The sequence below is a fragment of the Podarcis pityusensis genome (assembly GCF_964106645.2).
Source record: "Podarcis pityusensis genome assembly, chromosome: 4".
Classification (NCBI taxonomy): domain Eukaryota; kingdom Metazoa; phylum Chordata; class Lepidosauria; order Squamata; family Lacertidae; genus Podarcis; species Podarcis pityusensis.
Genome location: NC_138027.1, coordinates 57,758,075 through 57,774,932, shown reverse-complemented (window position 1 = coordinate 57,774,932; position 16,858 = coordinate 57,758,075). Strand labels below are relative to the sequence as shown.

The 16,858-nt window shown below is 38.9% G+C and overlaps 1 long non-coding RNA gene across 1 annotated transcript in view; it reads left to right on the top strand.

Moving 5' to 3' along the window:
• Positions 1-11,063: 11,063 nt before the first annotated feature.
• The window catches only part of LOC308476251, a 30,908-nt gene continuing 25,113 nt past the window's right edge, over positions 11,064-16,858 (top strand). The window contains exons 1-3 of the long non-coding RNA XR_013985808.1: positions 11,064-11,165; positions 13,012-13,104; positions 13,572-13,691. This is a non-coding gene — a long non-coding RNA (uncharacterized lncRNA). The remainder of the gene's footprint in view (positions 11,166-13,011; positions 13,105-13,571; positions 13,692-16,858) is intronic.

Below are 16,858 nucleotides of genomic sequence, written 5' to 3'. Positions count from 1 at the left end.
ACTTCTCACTTACCCATTCCGAGCAAATAATACTTCCTGGTGAAAAGATTTTACAGCTTCCGTTAACTAAAAAGCGTTCAGCACTACAGCTAGGCAAGACAGATTACAAAATGCTTTTGTCAGAAGGCAGCGTGAAAGTTTCTCCCCCTACAGTTATGTTCCAGAGTAAAGAGTCATCAGCACTCCATTCCTATGATAAAAACAAGGTAACGACAAAGGAAAAGAGGCTCAGACAAGTTCCTGTCAAAGATTCTTAACTGCAGTCTTCTGAAAATAGTAAGCAATCTTAAAGTGACAGTTACCAAACTCCAAGGTGACGCTCATTAATCCAAATTGGCTGCAGCTGGCTTTATTGTCTACCATTTGGCTTGGTCAAGCCCACATGAGTGTTAAACTTTATCACATGTTGCTGAATCACCGCCTAGTCTCATCATTACAAACTACATGTAACTAAGCAATGCGAGCGAGGAAAGCTTCTACTAACTCGAAGGCAGGGAGTTCTTATACACAGCCGCCAATTAGCTCTTGCCCAATCACAGGCTGCAACTAGTTGCCTCAGTCACATGACAGGGCAGTCCTCACTACAGCAGAGAGATTTCTGAATTAGTTGGGGTTACACAAAGGACACTCATTGGGAGGGGGAAGCAGTGAGTACAAAATGAAAACGCCCCGGCTGACTGCTGTTAAGTGCTTTAAAGCAGGAAACTCCCTCGCTTCATGCAGACACACAAATTCAGAACAATGTCTACTACACATGAAAATTAGTCAGAACCCCTAAAATCTTGTTTTATAAATACAAATATACCTATTTATGCTGCCCACTGCCCTGCCAATTTTCCTGCTTTCACTTAATTAGTGATCACTTAAAATTGATCCATTTCATAGAAACAAGCAATCAGGTACGATTAACAACATTATGATCTTAAGGAAAGAAACTTGCACCACCACAAACCACATTATTTACTCTTCATGAACGTAATTAGATGTGTGTGTGTATGTGTGTGTGTGTGTGTGTGTGTGTGTGTATTAGCCTGAATATCAACTTGAACAATTATTTTAAATGCAGATTGGTGACAGTCAAGTATATTCTCATGTTTAGAAAAACAGTTACCCTTAATTCATGCTACTCTGAATTTCATTCCATGCATTTAATTCTATTATTTACTAGCCTCAAACAGTAATAGAATGAAATCACTTTTTCAGTACTGCTACTCCAAATTTTCACAAAACATTGATGCTGTAAAATAGCTATTTCAGTATTGCTCTAATAAAGTCAAAATATATAAGATATGTAATTTAGTTCTGAACCTGAAGATTTGCATATGGTTAAATGCATCATATGGTTACTGCAGCTGCTGTAAAAACTGGAGTACCTTGTAATGTTTCGTCCTCCTGTTATAGTTGGCCAATCCCAATTTATGGGCATGAACCATATGCCAGGACAAACCATAAGAGATGACTCAAGTTGCCTCGCCCCACAGTTCAACAGCCCTCTTTAGCAGGGGAAAGAATAACCCCTTATAGGTATGACTCAAAAAGCCGTATGCTATATTCAGAAAATGCATTAAAATTACTCTAGAGTGCTTTCATATCCTGGGATAGCAATGCAGGAATTTGATATCCCAGACTAAATCAGAACAGCTTGTCCTGGAGTAACTTCTTTTTACATCAGAATTATCTCCAGAGCACAACATGCCACAGAGAAAAATATTCTGTTTGAATTAGCTATAATGTGTGCAAACATCGCATTACAATCTTGGATCACTCTAGACAGCCATGTTGGTACCTGCCTGACTAGAGCAGGAGCCAGACTTAGAAGGCAAATAAATTAATGCATACATATGAACCAGTCTAATAACCTAGTTGTAAATCCTATTAAAACTCAGCTTTATACAAATTACATGAAAAAAATTTAATGCCCCGAGAGAAACACCTATTTATATATTTCAGGATATATTTCCAATCAACCAACTCTGGACTGTCAAATTCCAAATATATTATCTATGATTTCACTTTGCTGCAACCTGCATCTGCATGTCACAGGTGCATTACTGCTTAGTTGTGTCACATGGTTGCAGGAGAATGAAATATACAAGGCATACTTTACAGCCAAGAAAATGTTTGTTTGTTTGTTAAAATATTTTAACACATCACCCTTTTATAGGCTACCCTTTCTAGTTTATATTTTATTGCTTTTGGGGAAAATAATTTCTGGAAATAAAGGCATTTAACTTTTAAGTTATTATGACAGAACACCCTTATAATAAACACTTTATAATAAATACATTTCATATTAGAACCAGCAAATGCCTTTCATAAATGATGATATGGAATTGATTTAAGGCATGTTAGTACTTGGTGGTTCTTGGTAATACCCACAGTATAGCATATAAATAAATATCAAGCTAAGTCTTTACATCAAACAAAAGCTTCGAAAGTTATTTTAAAGCTTCTTTTAAATCTTATCCATTACACTTAAGAAGAAATTCAAGGTAATTTAAATTTGAATAGTGTTTTCTTACAATTCTAAGGATAATCTGTATGAAACTGAACTCACATCAACTTTTAACAGAATCTGCTTACAAGTTCTGAGGACTGTGTATTTATTTAAAACATACGCACCATAAAAGAGCTATTGTCTTGTAAGACACATTGCTCTCACTTTCTTACTGAGATTCTACACACATACACAAATCCATCTACAATAACTACTCCAGGTAAATTCTTAACACATCAGAATGAAAAGGTAAAAACACAGTAAAACAAGAATTAAAGAAATACAAACAAATCCCCCTTAAATTAACCTCACTAGACTTTACATTAGTTTATACATTTTAATAAATATATAATGATGTAAACAACCATCTTTGTCTTGCACCCATATAACCTCTATCACAGGAAAGAGTACTTCATCCAGCAAATTGTAAACAGCAACAAACACAACAATTAGGCAGGTGCCCAAGGCACACAATAAATTTAGGGATTACAGTGCAATTTTGGTCTCAAGATTGCTAGAATCCAGTAAATAGGATGCCCCCCCCCTTTTACACTAAGTAGCATTTGCAAGAAGAATTTATTAAACATGCAAAGAAAGACCGAAGTTTCTCCTCATATATAAATTTAAATTCATAAATACATAAATAGGTGTGGACTATTCTGGTCTAATTTGAATGGGGGTGGGTGGGAGTAGATTAATGGTGAAATAATTCTCAAATGTGGACAATCCCAAAGAAAAAGGACATCGATTTTTTAATGGAGTGCTGTTTTTATAAAACGTGTCTCCTTTTTACAGAATTTCCAACCAAGTAAGATTCTTTGGGAACGCTAAACCAAATTAGAATTTTGCAACCTAAAGCCTTCTCTTGCTTCAAAAGAATGATACAAATTTTATGATGTTCTTAACTAATGTGTTAATAGAATTCTATAAATCATACTCCAGATGAGTATCTTGAAGCCCATCTATATTAACACCCTAGTGGCCCAAATACAGAAATATAAGGATCGTGCACCAAGCTATAACAAGGAACTGCATCTCACTGCAACTTCAGAGGTACTCAGCCAGCAGCTGTGATTCTATGTCACAGAGAGAACTGGCTGCAAAGCTAGGGGGATCAGCAATTTGCTGCATAACATAACACACTGTTATAAACGAAGATTTGGTTGTGATAAAAATCTGTCTCAACCCATCAATATTTCAGATCCAAGTACATTGGTATCTTACAACCAAGAAAGAACCATGTCTACATGTGCACCCTGCTCCAAGAAAACTCTGCATCTTGTTAGGAGCAGAAGACCAAGATCACATTGTGCAGTACACCATCCCATCCCATTTGACTTTCTCAGAATCAAGATTTGTCCATCCCTTTCCTAGCTCCTTTCTTCACAATATTTAGGTAGCTCTGGCTCCAACTCTGTGTACATCTACTTCAACAAAAACACTAGTAAGCAAAGTGTCTTCCCTCTGAATAGACATGCACAAGATAAGCTGTCAGAATCTTTTATCTCCAGTGCTTTGAGAAACTAGGTTTCTTTAACTTGCACACTTGCCCATTCTCAACCTCAACCATTTCCCTCATGATACATAATGTTTTGGTACACATATCAGGAAGAAAGAGGTTGGATGGGCATTTAGCTATTTATAAAAAAACATTTCTACACCACTAATTCATTAAAAATATTATCTATACAGCCATTCAGTAAAAACCATATAAAAATTTAAAATCAGAAATCAGTAACTACTGTGGGAAGATATATTCTTAATTGCCTGCATTAGCATGATCGAATAGAAAACTTTTCAACAGGCATTTAAAAGGTGAAACAGAAGTTTCTGCTGAATCTCTATCAGCAGAGTGTTCCAAAGTAACCCAACCTCAAGGTTACTAACCCATGGGCTACAATGATCAGGGTATCCCTGTCCAAGAATAGCTATAGCTGGCAAACCAGACAAAGCTGGTAAGAGGCACTTGTAGCCACAGAGGATACTTGGGTCTCTAGTGGCAAATGTAGCAAGGAGTACCCCCAAACTACAGACTTGTTCCTTCAGAAGGTGTGCAACGCCATCCAGAACAGGCAATCTACCTATCTCCTAGAAACAGGAATCCACCTGAAGCAGCTCAATTCTCCCAGGATTCATGTAGTTTATTGACCTTCATCCAGACCATCGCTGTGCTCAGACACCAATCCAGAACTTTCACAGCCTCTCCTGATTCGCCCCTGGTCAGGAGTAAGCGCCTTCAGACCATATGGAACAACTCTGCTGGACAGCTCCTCAAGCACTGAGCTCACCATCATGTGGTAAGACCAATTATGAGCCCAAACACATGACTGGTCTGCTTCTGAGCACGATTTACGCCACTTACACTCTAGCCCATGCCTGGTCCATGGTTGGCATGAAGGCCATGAACTATTGAGTAGAACCTTAGACATTTTCAGAATGAATGTTGAAGTCACCCAAAACCACAGTTATGTGCTCCTCCAACACCACACCCAAGACAACCTCAGCTAGTTTACTCAAGGATGAGAAGCAGGGTGGGTTGTGCACCAACAGCATCCCTAACCTGTCTCTTTGGCTCAACACCAGATGCAGGCCCTACAGCCCTGCTCAAAGAGAGATGGGTTTCCTGGTGATGGGAAGTGAACTCCTATGGACTACATTCACACTTTCCTCCACCACTCCCGTCTGGGCTGATGTCATATGGAGTACCAGGGTAGGCAGAGCTGAGTCAGATCTGGTCCACCCAGCTCCCCCACCCAGGTCTTGGTGATACAGATCAGATCTGCATGCTCATCAACAATCACATCATGCATCAGCATGGTTTTATTACAGACTGAACTGGCATTTAGCAATAGAACCACCAGACAGTTGGGAACAGTGGCAGAGCATCCATTAGTACCACGCATAGGAGCAACCTCAATGGGAAGAAGTATCAGGCGGAAGCACCTATCACCACCCCTCCATGAAGTGTTTCCCAATTAATCAAGGAAATTGCTCAAAACATTAACAATGTAATCCCAACCATGTTAACTCAGAATTCTTACTGAATTCAATAGGGCTTTCTCCCAGTAAGTGGCATTAAGATTATAGACTAAATTACTAATCAAGTAGCGACAAGGTAGAGCAGACAATTTTGTTTGTTCGTTTGTTCTTCCCCCCTCCTTTTATTTACTCCTATAGTGCAATCCTATAAATGAAGTACTCCAGATGTTTTGGACCACAAATCCGGACTGGGCCGATGGGATTTTCAGCCCAAGACATTCGGAGGGTACCAGGATGGCAAAAACTGGTCTATTCAAAGTTGAGCCCCACTGAATTCAGCTAAGTGAGCACAGGGTTACAGACTGTCTTTTTATGTAAATATATAAACCAAATATTTACACACTACAAACACACATTGTGTTTTATATACCTTTTTGCTGCTGAATAATTTGTAAATATTTTATATGATTCATGCTCTGGTTATTAGTCACCAGTAATTTTTTATTAACATATTTTAAACTTTCAAAAACATTTCAAGGCTTATATTATGCAATTACATTGATTTTAAATACTTCCATTTTTTCTTGTTATGCTTGTGGGTGCTTTGTTCAAATTGAGTTAGTGAGTACTTTTAGATTAAGTATCCTGAAATATAATTTGTTATCTTGAGGCGCCTCTGAAGAAGGCGTCTTGCTAAAACATGTTGCACTAAATGCTTTCCATTTCTATTATCATGTCAAGGCTTTGCCAAATTTTGGTCAGAAAGACTTAACATATTTACTGTGACATTAGCTTTCATGGAGTAAAAATGCATTTGTCGGGCTACTTGATGCATCTGACCCATGGAAGCTTATGCCACAACAGACTTACACTCTATGCAAGCAAAGAAGTATAACTTGAGTAACCAGGAAACATATTAGCAACATTCAAAACCTAAGTCCCCTCCTAGGTGAATTACATTTTCAATAACATTCTGGGGCTGGGGCTCTGCAAGTAGAGACCAGCATCCAACGAATATATGGAAGATAGAAGAGAAGTTTATATTTGCCTAAATTTGTATACAAAATGCCTGCATGCAACCCCAAGGGGTTTTGCTTTCCTCACTCCTTGCAGGTGTTTGGCTCCTTCCTTGTTCTCTTAAAAGTACTAAGAGAGATGTTTCTTAATATGTATCACATTCCTGTCTCTTGTAGTGATTATGAATTCTTAGCCCTACCCAATTAAGAACCATTAAAAAAAACAACCTGGTACCTGTCTTTCATCTTTGGAGAACCCAACACCTGCAAGGTGAGGAGGGTGGGAGAAGAAAAAGCAAGTGCCCTCTTTACTTCTTCCCGCAGTCTCTTCTTCCTTCATATCTTTGTAAAGGAGCTGCAAAGGGAAGCTACCTCCACTATTTTCTGCACCTTGCATCCAGTAAATTTCAAGTTGTGTGGCTGATGGGACCCCTCTGGGAGGGCTTGTCCATTGTGGCTTTACTGTGAATACTGTGGCTTTACTTTTTTTTTTTTTTTAAAAAGGCGATCCAAATTCTAATAACCTGCATTTGGCAAATCAATAGGTATTATATACCTATAACTCCTCACATGAACCGAATCGGATTTAAAAGGTCAGAAATCTAAAATGATAAACTGATATATTCTTCGTGTAGCAAAAAGTTATTTAAGATTCATTATTAGGGTGACTATAGTAGGAGCTATGCATATCTGTATCATCACATATTTATTTACTGTATGTTTACAAAAAATACAAGAACACCACATTTAGCCTTGTGAACAGAATATCATCATCATCCTTCCTCCCAAATGAGCCATAGGCAGCAGGGAACAAGGCAATAAAAAAAATCCAAAATTTTGAAAAATGTTTCAGACAAACCAAATATCTACACAACTAAAAATTCCAAAGTTGCTAGAAGCAATGTCTTTTGACAATGCTTGGGTAAACAGGAACATTTTAACCTTTTGCCTCAATGCTAATAGTAAGGGGGACAGATGCAGTTCACCAGAGAGGAGTGGACTCCATAAGCTGGGCACTGCTGTGAAGAAGCCCCCATCACAGGGCAGCGCCAGCTGGGCTGCACCAAGCAAAGAATCTCAACATTCATCCTAAAACCAAACAGGTTTCTGTGAAAATGCACCTTAAAAAGACAATGCTGACAACAGACAACTTTTCCAAAAGCCAAGTAGGATTTCCAATAGTAATAGGCAGCTTTTGAACAACATGTCAGGCAGCTGTAGTTATAGAGTTATCTAGTCTTTTATATTATGTTACAGTCATATCTCGGGTTACGAACGTTGCAGGTTATGCGTTTTCGGGTTGTGGACCGTGCCGAACCTGGAAGTGCCAGAATGGGTTACTTCCGGGTTTCAGCGCTCGCGCCTGCGCAGAAACACAAAATAACATCACAAGCATGCGCAGAAGCGGCGCTTCAGGCTACGAATGCTGCGGGCTGCGAACGTGCCTCCCGCATGGATCACGTTTGCAACCGAAGGTATGACTGTATATACATTTAAGTTTATTTTTATGCCACCTTTCAGCCAGAGGAGGCCCCCCCCCCCAAAGTGGCTCAGAAAGGATAGTATAAACAAAACACAACTTTCAAAACTTTAAAACAAAATTTTAACACTTTAAATATTATTTTATGTTATTTCATTTTTAATATTTGTATTCCACCCTTCAGCCATAGATCTCAGGGCAGTTCACAGCATAAAAATACAAGATAAAAACACAAAATACATAAGAAAAACAAGAACAAACCAAACCAATAACACCACCACCCACAGGAAACCCAATGAAAGCAGTAAGAATTGAATTTGTTTTCTCTTCCCCACCCACCCTGATTTGCACAAGCAAGTCCACAGCTGACTTGCATCCTTTTTATCTATGTGATTTACTTACTGTAACAAATAGATTCTTGTTTATTGTTTTTTATGCTATTTTACTGAGATTTCTATTTTCATGCATGTTGTTAGGAACCTTGAAATTTCCATTATGGGATGTAAAATTTTTCTTCCTCCACAAAATGTTTTTACACACACACACACGGATTTTCATTATGAAAGAATCATTGGCAGATTATTCACTGAAAAATTGCATTACTTGAGAAATACAAAGATTCCTTCTTTCATCTCACTGAAATAATTTTTTTGTTTGTATCATTATACTGCGTGTTTAACACTTTTTAACGTCTGTAGACTTAAGTAACATAACTCCTTGGAAACACTGTTGTTTTTTAATCCTCCATTTTAAAAAGCTACTCAATGAGAGTTCTGAAATGAAGTTGTGTAAATATTCAATGACTGAGACAGAGGAGTCATCAGGGTATGAGAAGGAGGAGCTGAAGGGGGCAAGGTTCTGTGCCAATAACTTAATCATAACCACGTGAGTAATTCAGGTTTGGGGATGGTTACCCCCCCCCCTTTTAAAGGGTATGAATCAAGTTAAGTTTGTTTTGCTGTGGGTGAAGGAAAGGAGAACATAATACTATGAATCAGAAAGATGATCAAATATGTGGCAAAGACAGCTCAATTATAGTTGCTGCCTTTCGTCTCAAACTGCCTATCCTAAGAAGTCAGAATTTTGCTTATCAACAGAAATGATAGTTTTCAGTTTCCAAGATTCCCTATAACAGGAATGGACAGAAGGTAGAATATACTGGTCTCTGGTTGATTTGTAGCAGATTGACAAGGTTCTCTGGCTTCCAGCTGTTCAACCAAAACAACAACAATATGACTTTTCCCACCTAAATCAGACTGCTGAAATGAATTGACTTTTCAGGAATTGACTTTTGTGTGAAGAACTGTGAGCTAAGTTTAGGCCCCCTACTGAAAACAGAACATGCTCAGAGGCACTCTTGTTTTTTAATTCTAACTGTATACCTTTTGCACCTGACTCTCATTGGTAGATCTATCAAGACTGAAGTTTTCCCACCCCTTTTATATTCTCCTCCTCCTCTTATTGAATGTTATCACTAATGCATTTTAGCTTCCAGAATATCTTACTGTACTGGGATGCCCTTCTGCCTGGTCGCTGTGGTAATGAAGAGTAAATTATAGGGCTGAATGTCATTCTGCCTACAGCAGTTTGAAATTTGTCCAGCTCTGAAATGGATTTTAAAGTCAAACTACGGCAAGTACAGATTTGGCAATGCTTAGAGGAATAAAATTATCATTCTATCAATGATCTTTTAAAATGACGTACACAAAAATAAAACATTCACTTTGACTTTGACTTGTTTTCCCCCCTCTCTAGTTGATTCTTGGGACTTTTGCGGTTTGTTTTAAAACAGCTTTTAATAGTCTGAAAGGATAACAACTTGTTTTTCATTTGTAATGCAATTAAAATTGTATGCTTCAAAAGGAGAAATAATTATTTCTTTAGTAGCAGTGGGGAACTCATTCTCATAAAACTCACCGAAACTGAAAGACCTGTGAAAGCACAGGGTCACCTCACATCTGTACCTCACAGACAAACTTCCAGAATCCAAATCACAGTAAATTACACTGAATAGAACCGATACAACAAATAATGCAGCAATCTTGCCAAAACATACTTGGCACAATCCAACCCAAGTTCAGTATATTGATGTCTCCTTGATTTTACTGGGATGGCTGAGCACATGCTTAAAATCTCTCCCACTGGGGTGAAAAAGTCCTGAAATACCGGTTGGAATGTGCTCAGACCAAATGAGACACTGCAATAGCAAACATACACACACACACAGAGCGAGAGAGAGAGAGAGAGAGAGAGAAGAAATGGCAGCAATGCCCAAATCCATTCCACCCTCAAATGCGAAGCTCCACTTGGGCTGGTCCTAATCTGTCAATCTAACTGACCTCATAGGTTTGTTATGAGGGGAAACCATATGAGGAAGGGCAGGATAAAAACACACATGCGATAAAACAGAAATTTAGACACCAGTAATGAACAACATGGTACTCTGCAAGCATCAGAAACAAACCCAAAGAGTTCACACAGAAGCAAATAAACACAGGAACAGCTGAAGCTGCCTTATATGGAGTAAGATCTAGCTCAGTACTGTCTACACGGACTGGCAGAAACTCTCCAGGATTTCAGACAAGCTTTTCCCCTGCCCAATTTGAGATGCCAGGGATTTGCAGGTGAAGTAGATACTTTACCACTGACCTTACAGACTGGCAGTGCTATGCCAGCAACAGCCACCATCACTGGATGTAGAATTGCAGCGCAGGGGCATCTCTTAGCACTATAAACTACTTATTCACAATGTGTGCTAAGTCCCCCCCCCCAACATAGAATAAATTATTAGGTACCTAACTAAGAACTGGCAGACACACTTTTCATAATGGAATTGTACCTGGTAGACAGGTCATGGACATAGTGGTGCCATGGTGTCTGTGAGGGCTTGCTTTCCCCCCGCCCTCCCCACCTAGCTCTCCTTGATAGAGAGAAAGAGACATAGAGGCAAAAAAAAAAGCAGCCAGCAATCCTTTCTGTATTTACTTAGGTGGGTGAATGAAGTAGGGTTTAATGAACTCAAATTCTGTCCTCCACCCCCAACCCATCCACTCTCCCCTGCCCCCACCCCACCTCCAGCTAGAAAGAAAAGGAGAGCGAATGCAATCAGACAGCCTTTCAGTATCCCAGTGAGGGACAATATATAGGATTTTCCAGATTCATCTCTCTCTTGAGGTGGGGGAGAAGGAACAGAGTGAGTATATGACTTCTTACATTGAGTGGTCTTTTGCAAACGTAAGTTAAGGAAGGGTAGAGAATATGTTTTCACCCTTCAAAAACATGTTTATAGGTGGAGAGCCTAATCCAGTTAGTGATGAAAGAAAGAAAGAAAGAAAGAGAACTCTTTTCCTTGCCTGTCTTCCCGTCTCTAGTAATATGGGCGAGTTCAATACTCACATGACTTTTTCTGCATGCTGATGTGATGCACTTTATAGTCTTGAGTGGTTACAGAGGACATTTACTTACAGAAAGGCATACACCTCACACAACAGCTCTACTTAAAAGTAATGCCCTCAGTTTATAAAACAAGTCAACACAGAAACAGAAAACCCTTATTTTTGTTTATGCCACCCAGTCTGAATCTGTGGCTTTGCATGGAGGCATTGGGCAAAAGTCAGACCACAAGTATGCAGTACCACTGTGAGTAGAGAGAAAAAAGATAATGTTTGTATTTTGTTTATGTAGTGTGCTAACCATCACAAAGCTTTTAGCAAGGATATCAAAACTAAAACTAAAAAAAGTCTATATTTCTTGAACTAGTTAATCAGTTTAATCAGTTATCACTTTAAAAGAATATCTCTTAGAAAAATAAACACAGTTTACAGCTGTTAATCCTATGTACATGTGTGTGTGTTTGTGTGTGTGTGCTTCATTCAAGGAAAGCTCTGTGGGACACACATGAACACCACAAGCCCTATTTGGGTGTTCAGTTCCTCGATGTGATTAAAATCATGTGAGGGAGAGCAGCAACCTTGGCTAGCCCTGCCACCTCTGCAGTGCCCCTGTCCCATCTCTGCTGCTTCTGACATCTTAACAGGGCTCATGCCTGCAATAGGGTACTTGTGAAAGCTTCTCACTCAACATAAAGCTATACGTAATCAGGGATCTGAATCATCTGTGCAGCCTCTATAGGCAGGTTCTAAAAAGAATTGTACAGAACTGTCTTGTACAGCAATGAGACGATTCTTTTTCAAAGAAGTGAAAATATTCAGACGACAGTATTGATGACAGTGCTCTAGATGCCACTAGATGAAACTGTAGGACTGCCAGCTTTCTATTGTACTGCAGGAACTTATTTTCCTTGCATATTTTGGAGAGCAACTCAGACCTAAACTATATGTGGCATGCAGTCATGTGTATCTTTCTGTTTATGGGGAAAAACCATGACTCAGTGGTAGAGCATGTACTTTGCATTCAAAAAGGGCCCAGATTCAATCCTTCCAGGGAGGACTAGGAAGGACCCCTTTCTGAAACCCTGGAGAGGTGCTGACAGTGACAACACTGAGCAAAGCTGATGGACTCATGGTCTGGCTTGGTCTACACCAGTAATTGGTGGTTCTCCTGACACCCTTTAAAACTGAAGTCGCACGCTACCTCTTACGCTTTCCCACCTGTATGAAAATAGAACTTATTTTCATCTACAATGAAAAAACAGCAGCTGGGGGAGGCAATTTTGAGGAGGAAGACTGATGAAGTTACTCTACCATTCCCCTCTATCCCTCTTCTTAAGCACTTTGTATTCTGCCTTTGTTTGTTTGTTTTTTAATGAACACAGAATAAAAATTTACATAACTGTGGTCATGTCTAGTTTGGGCCCCCACATTGAACTATGACAGACACATGTTTCATTACACTACATCAGGCTGATGGGCTAGCATTTCCATGTATTTTGTGCAGCAGATATACCTAAGATCGCCACCTTTTCCCCAAGCGGGGCCTGACAACAGAAATGACACAGGTGATGCTTTTTTATGGCATGGCGATAATATTACAAAGAAGTCTTCACCTGCTTAATTTCTGCTTTTAAATGTTATTAAAAGGTGCGGGAACTGATCCCAGCACTGCCGCACAGTGAGTCATGGGGCAAGATTCACTTCCTCTCCCCTTCTTTCCTCAGAGGATGCTCTGCACAGGTAAGTTACCTTGCCTCCAGTTGCCAGTGATGTTGCTCAGACGCAGGGAAACGCACCACATGATGGTGTCATAATGCAACTGGGGATGGATGGGAAAGTTATGACTTCATGCAATGCTGAAGTAGCAGATGGGCCATAGAGAAAGAGAAAGAAGATGGCACTGCAAGAGTTACTGAGGCTAAAAAGACTACAAACTGTCTGAGATGCCAGTTACAGGAATTTAAGTGCACTGTACACTGCTGCCTTATGCTACACAAGTGTGCTCACACCGTTTAATAGTACATTTATTTTATATGCGAGAAAAACAGAAATGTTGTAGAATGTGTGTAACATGGCACTAAACTTTCATTTGGTATCTAAAACATTCACAAAAACAATATATTGGCATGTCGAATGTGCAGATTTTCTGTAACCAATAGTAACCAATAGTAACAGTGTGAATTATGACATACTTTCATTTCTTTCAGACTTGAAAAAGAATCCCACCTGGCTTAGAATTTTAACATTTGTTATAATCAAGAATATGAGATTGTATCATTCAGGACCCAAGAAAAAATAATTTATGCAACAACAACAAAATCACACAGGTATTTAAGTCCTGTGACAACTGTTACATTACAGAAAAATGCAAAAATAGAAGGAAAGGTTAGAGAATATAACAGCTTTCCTGCCTTTCCCACACAAGTCTTCATGTATATACTTACATTAAATTCAGATACCAGATCCACACTAGGCTCTTCTCTAACCATTATTTAGATTAGCACCTAAACCATGATCTGAAGCTTACAAATTTAAAAGAGTCAAGCTAATGCATACTTTGAACAAAGATGAAAGAGCATGACTTTATCTACTACTGCATATTGCTGCATATAGTTATGATCAGTTAATATGTGAGGGGAGAGGCATTCACATGGTCTGATTAGTACCTAGGTCATCAACATTTGCCATCCGTTTCCTCCTCCTTTCCTGAACCTTTTAGATATTTCTTTCTAACACAAGAATGCCTAAATTTGGGTTCCATTACTTCCAATTAGTATGAATAGAATATTAAACTGCTTGAATTTTCAACAGGAACTTTGACATATAAATTTAGAGCCCCAAACCCCCACAAAAACCCACAACTCATTGTGTGGTAACCATATAGCTTAAGGGAAATTATTTTCCTATGAAGCTCAAAAGTGAGATCTAATATCCTAATATTGAGTGGCAAGCTGATAAGAAATACTGGATGTGACTGAGCAGAGCCAAATGTAAAAGAGTGAACAATTATGGTAGGGCATATTCGAAGAATAGGGACGATATAATTGTAAGGAACTTGGAAAGAAGTGTATGAGAAAGACTTAATTATATAAATTGAGTTAAAAGGAATGTTGGGACACCCATAGACCTGAAAAGGTTCATACAACACAGAAAAGTTTAGAGAGTTAGCAAAGATCCGTCTACAAACTGAAACATATAAGAAAATCAAACTCTTGAAAGTCTTATTATGCCTTTAAATGGAGAAATGTTATGTGCTTGGGAGGGGGAGAAGCACTAGTACAGACAAGCTGTTCACTATTTTAGAGCCAAAAATTTGGGAATTATATATGACACAGATTACCCATTCAAAACTACACCAGACTTAAGAGTTACAACAACAAAATACATTTTGAAAAGCCTTTTTTAAAGAGATAAATTAATGTCATACCATCCAAAGGGGGAAAAATGCATTTGAAATACTGGTTTGCAAAAAGTATTCATGTGAAAATATGAAGAGCTTGGAGCAAAATGGATGATTGCTTTTGTATTTCTGGAGACGAAACCTAAAACACACAACACCAATCATTTATTTCTGTGTTGTGTGCACGCACATGTGTGTACTGTTGCAACGTCTGGCTTGCTATAGGTTTAAACTTACTACAATCACTCTAAAACTCTCTCTAATTTAAAACCTGCCATCTTCACAACTACTGTGTGAGGAATGCTTTTTCTAACTGGTATTTAATACTGGGGCTTTAAATATAACCTCAAACTCTCTATACTAGAGCAGGGGAAGGGAGGGGTGGGAAACAGAAGCTAACCGGCCCTAATAAAATGCAGCCTGTTTCTTTAAGGAAAAGTGTCACAGGAAAAGCACAAGAAATGCTACAATCTCCACCCACTGTCATATAAGAACGGCTGCCTACACACACCACACACCCTGCATCCTGAAACCCACCCTCCTTTATAAACCCAGTGCATTAGGTGATGGAAATTCAGGATATGCAACCGCAGTACCTCCTAAGTCATCTCTAGAAAGGCTAACACACGGCATTTTTGTGACCTCTGCCCACTTGATCATGCTTCCCTCTTATATCCTGTGAGTGGGCTGTCTAATCGAGTCAGTGCTTCCCACAGCTCTTGCAGACTGCAGCAGCCGCCCTTCTCCTGGAAATAACAAGCCCTGGTCTTTTAAACATTCCATTCTTCTATAACACCAACAATGTTTCCTGCTCCCCTTCCCTTCCAAACACCAGGTCTTTCAATACCACGCTCCCAACTCCTGACACCTTTCTTTAGCTATTTAGTGCTTTTAAAACTGTATGCTTGGGGTCTCGAGTAGTTCTTTACACCTTCTCAGTTCTGAACTGCAGCTATAGAAAACGTATTTTACTTATACCCCTGAAGTTCTCTGTTAAAGAATTAATACACTTATCAGTAATAATGATTAGGTAAGTGTGCAATGGTGGCTGATTAGACTACTGTTAGCCCCTTGCTATATTTATCATTACCCCCCTTGCTTCTTCCCCTCATTTTCAACCCCCTTGTTAATGTATTATTCCTTGTGTTATTTACATTGTATGTAAAACAATAAAAATAATGGTTTTGTAACATTTTTACAGGAAAAAAAATCAGCAAGGCTTTCCCTGCACTACTGTTTTCAGACTAATACCAGCAGTGTTTCATGGCATCAAACGACTATTGGGATATTCCCAAAGGAGTACCAATAAGAAAGAAAACAAATGACACTTCAGCAGGAGGTAACAGCTAGTTTCTCATATGTTAATGGCAGATCCACAAAATACAGTTAAAGCACATTCAATGCACATGAGCACCTCAAAGAATCCTTGGAACTGCACTTTCTCCCTCACAGGGCTATATATCCCAGCACTCTCAACAAACAACACTTCCCAAGATTCTTTGGGGGAATTAATGTGCTTTAAATATGTATTTAATGTGCTTCAAATGTATTGTGTGGATCTGCCCTCATTCATGCTGGTAAACAGCTGCCCATTTTGCGAAGGTTTCAAGTTATAGGTTTTTGTTTTCAAGTTTTCCCATTTGTAAGAGAGATCAGGGATATGAGTACGAATCAGTAAACAAAGCCACCAATATGTCATGTGGCAAAGTCCATTTGATCTATTATGGTTTACCAGTTCTACAATGTAGATGACACACCACTATATTATAATTACAGTATTAAAATTACAGTGCCTAAAACAGCCTGGGCAACAACTCCAGCCACAATGAAAAATAAAACTCAGAAGTAAAGTTTTCCCTCCTTCATATTTATATTCCCTCTTCATATTTATATTCCATCCAACAACTTGTATTACTCTGTAAACTCAGTGGCTTATCATTCTCTTGTGTTGATGTACCAGGCAGTGAGATATCTATCTATCTACCTATCTATCTATCCATCTATCCATCTATCCATCTGTTAGAATGAAAACTTCTTACCCTGATAACTACAAAAAGCCAAGCTGACTGTAAGATGTCAATAGCATCTCTGTGT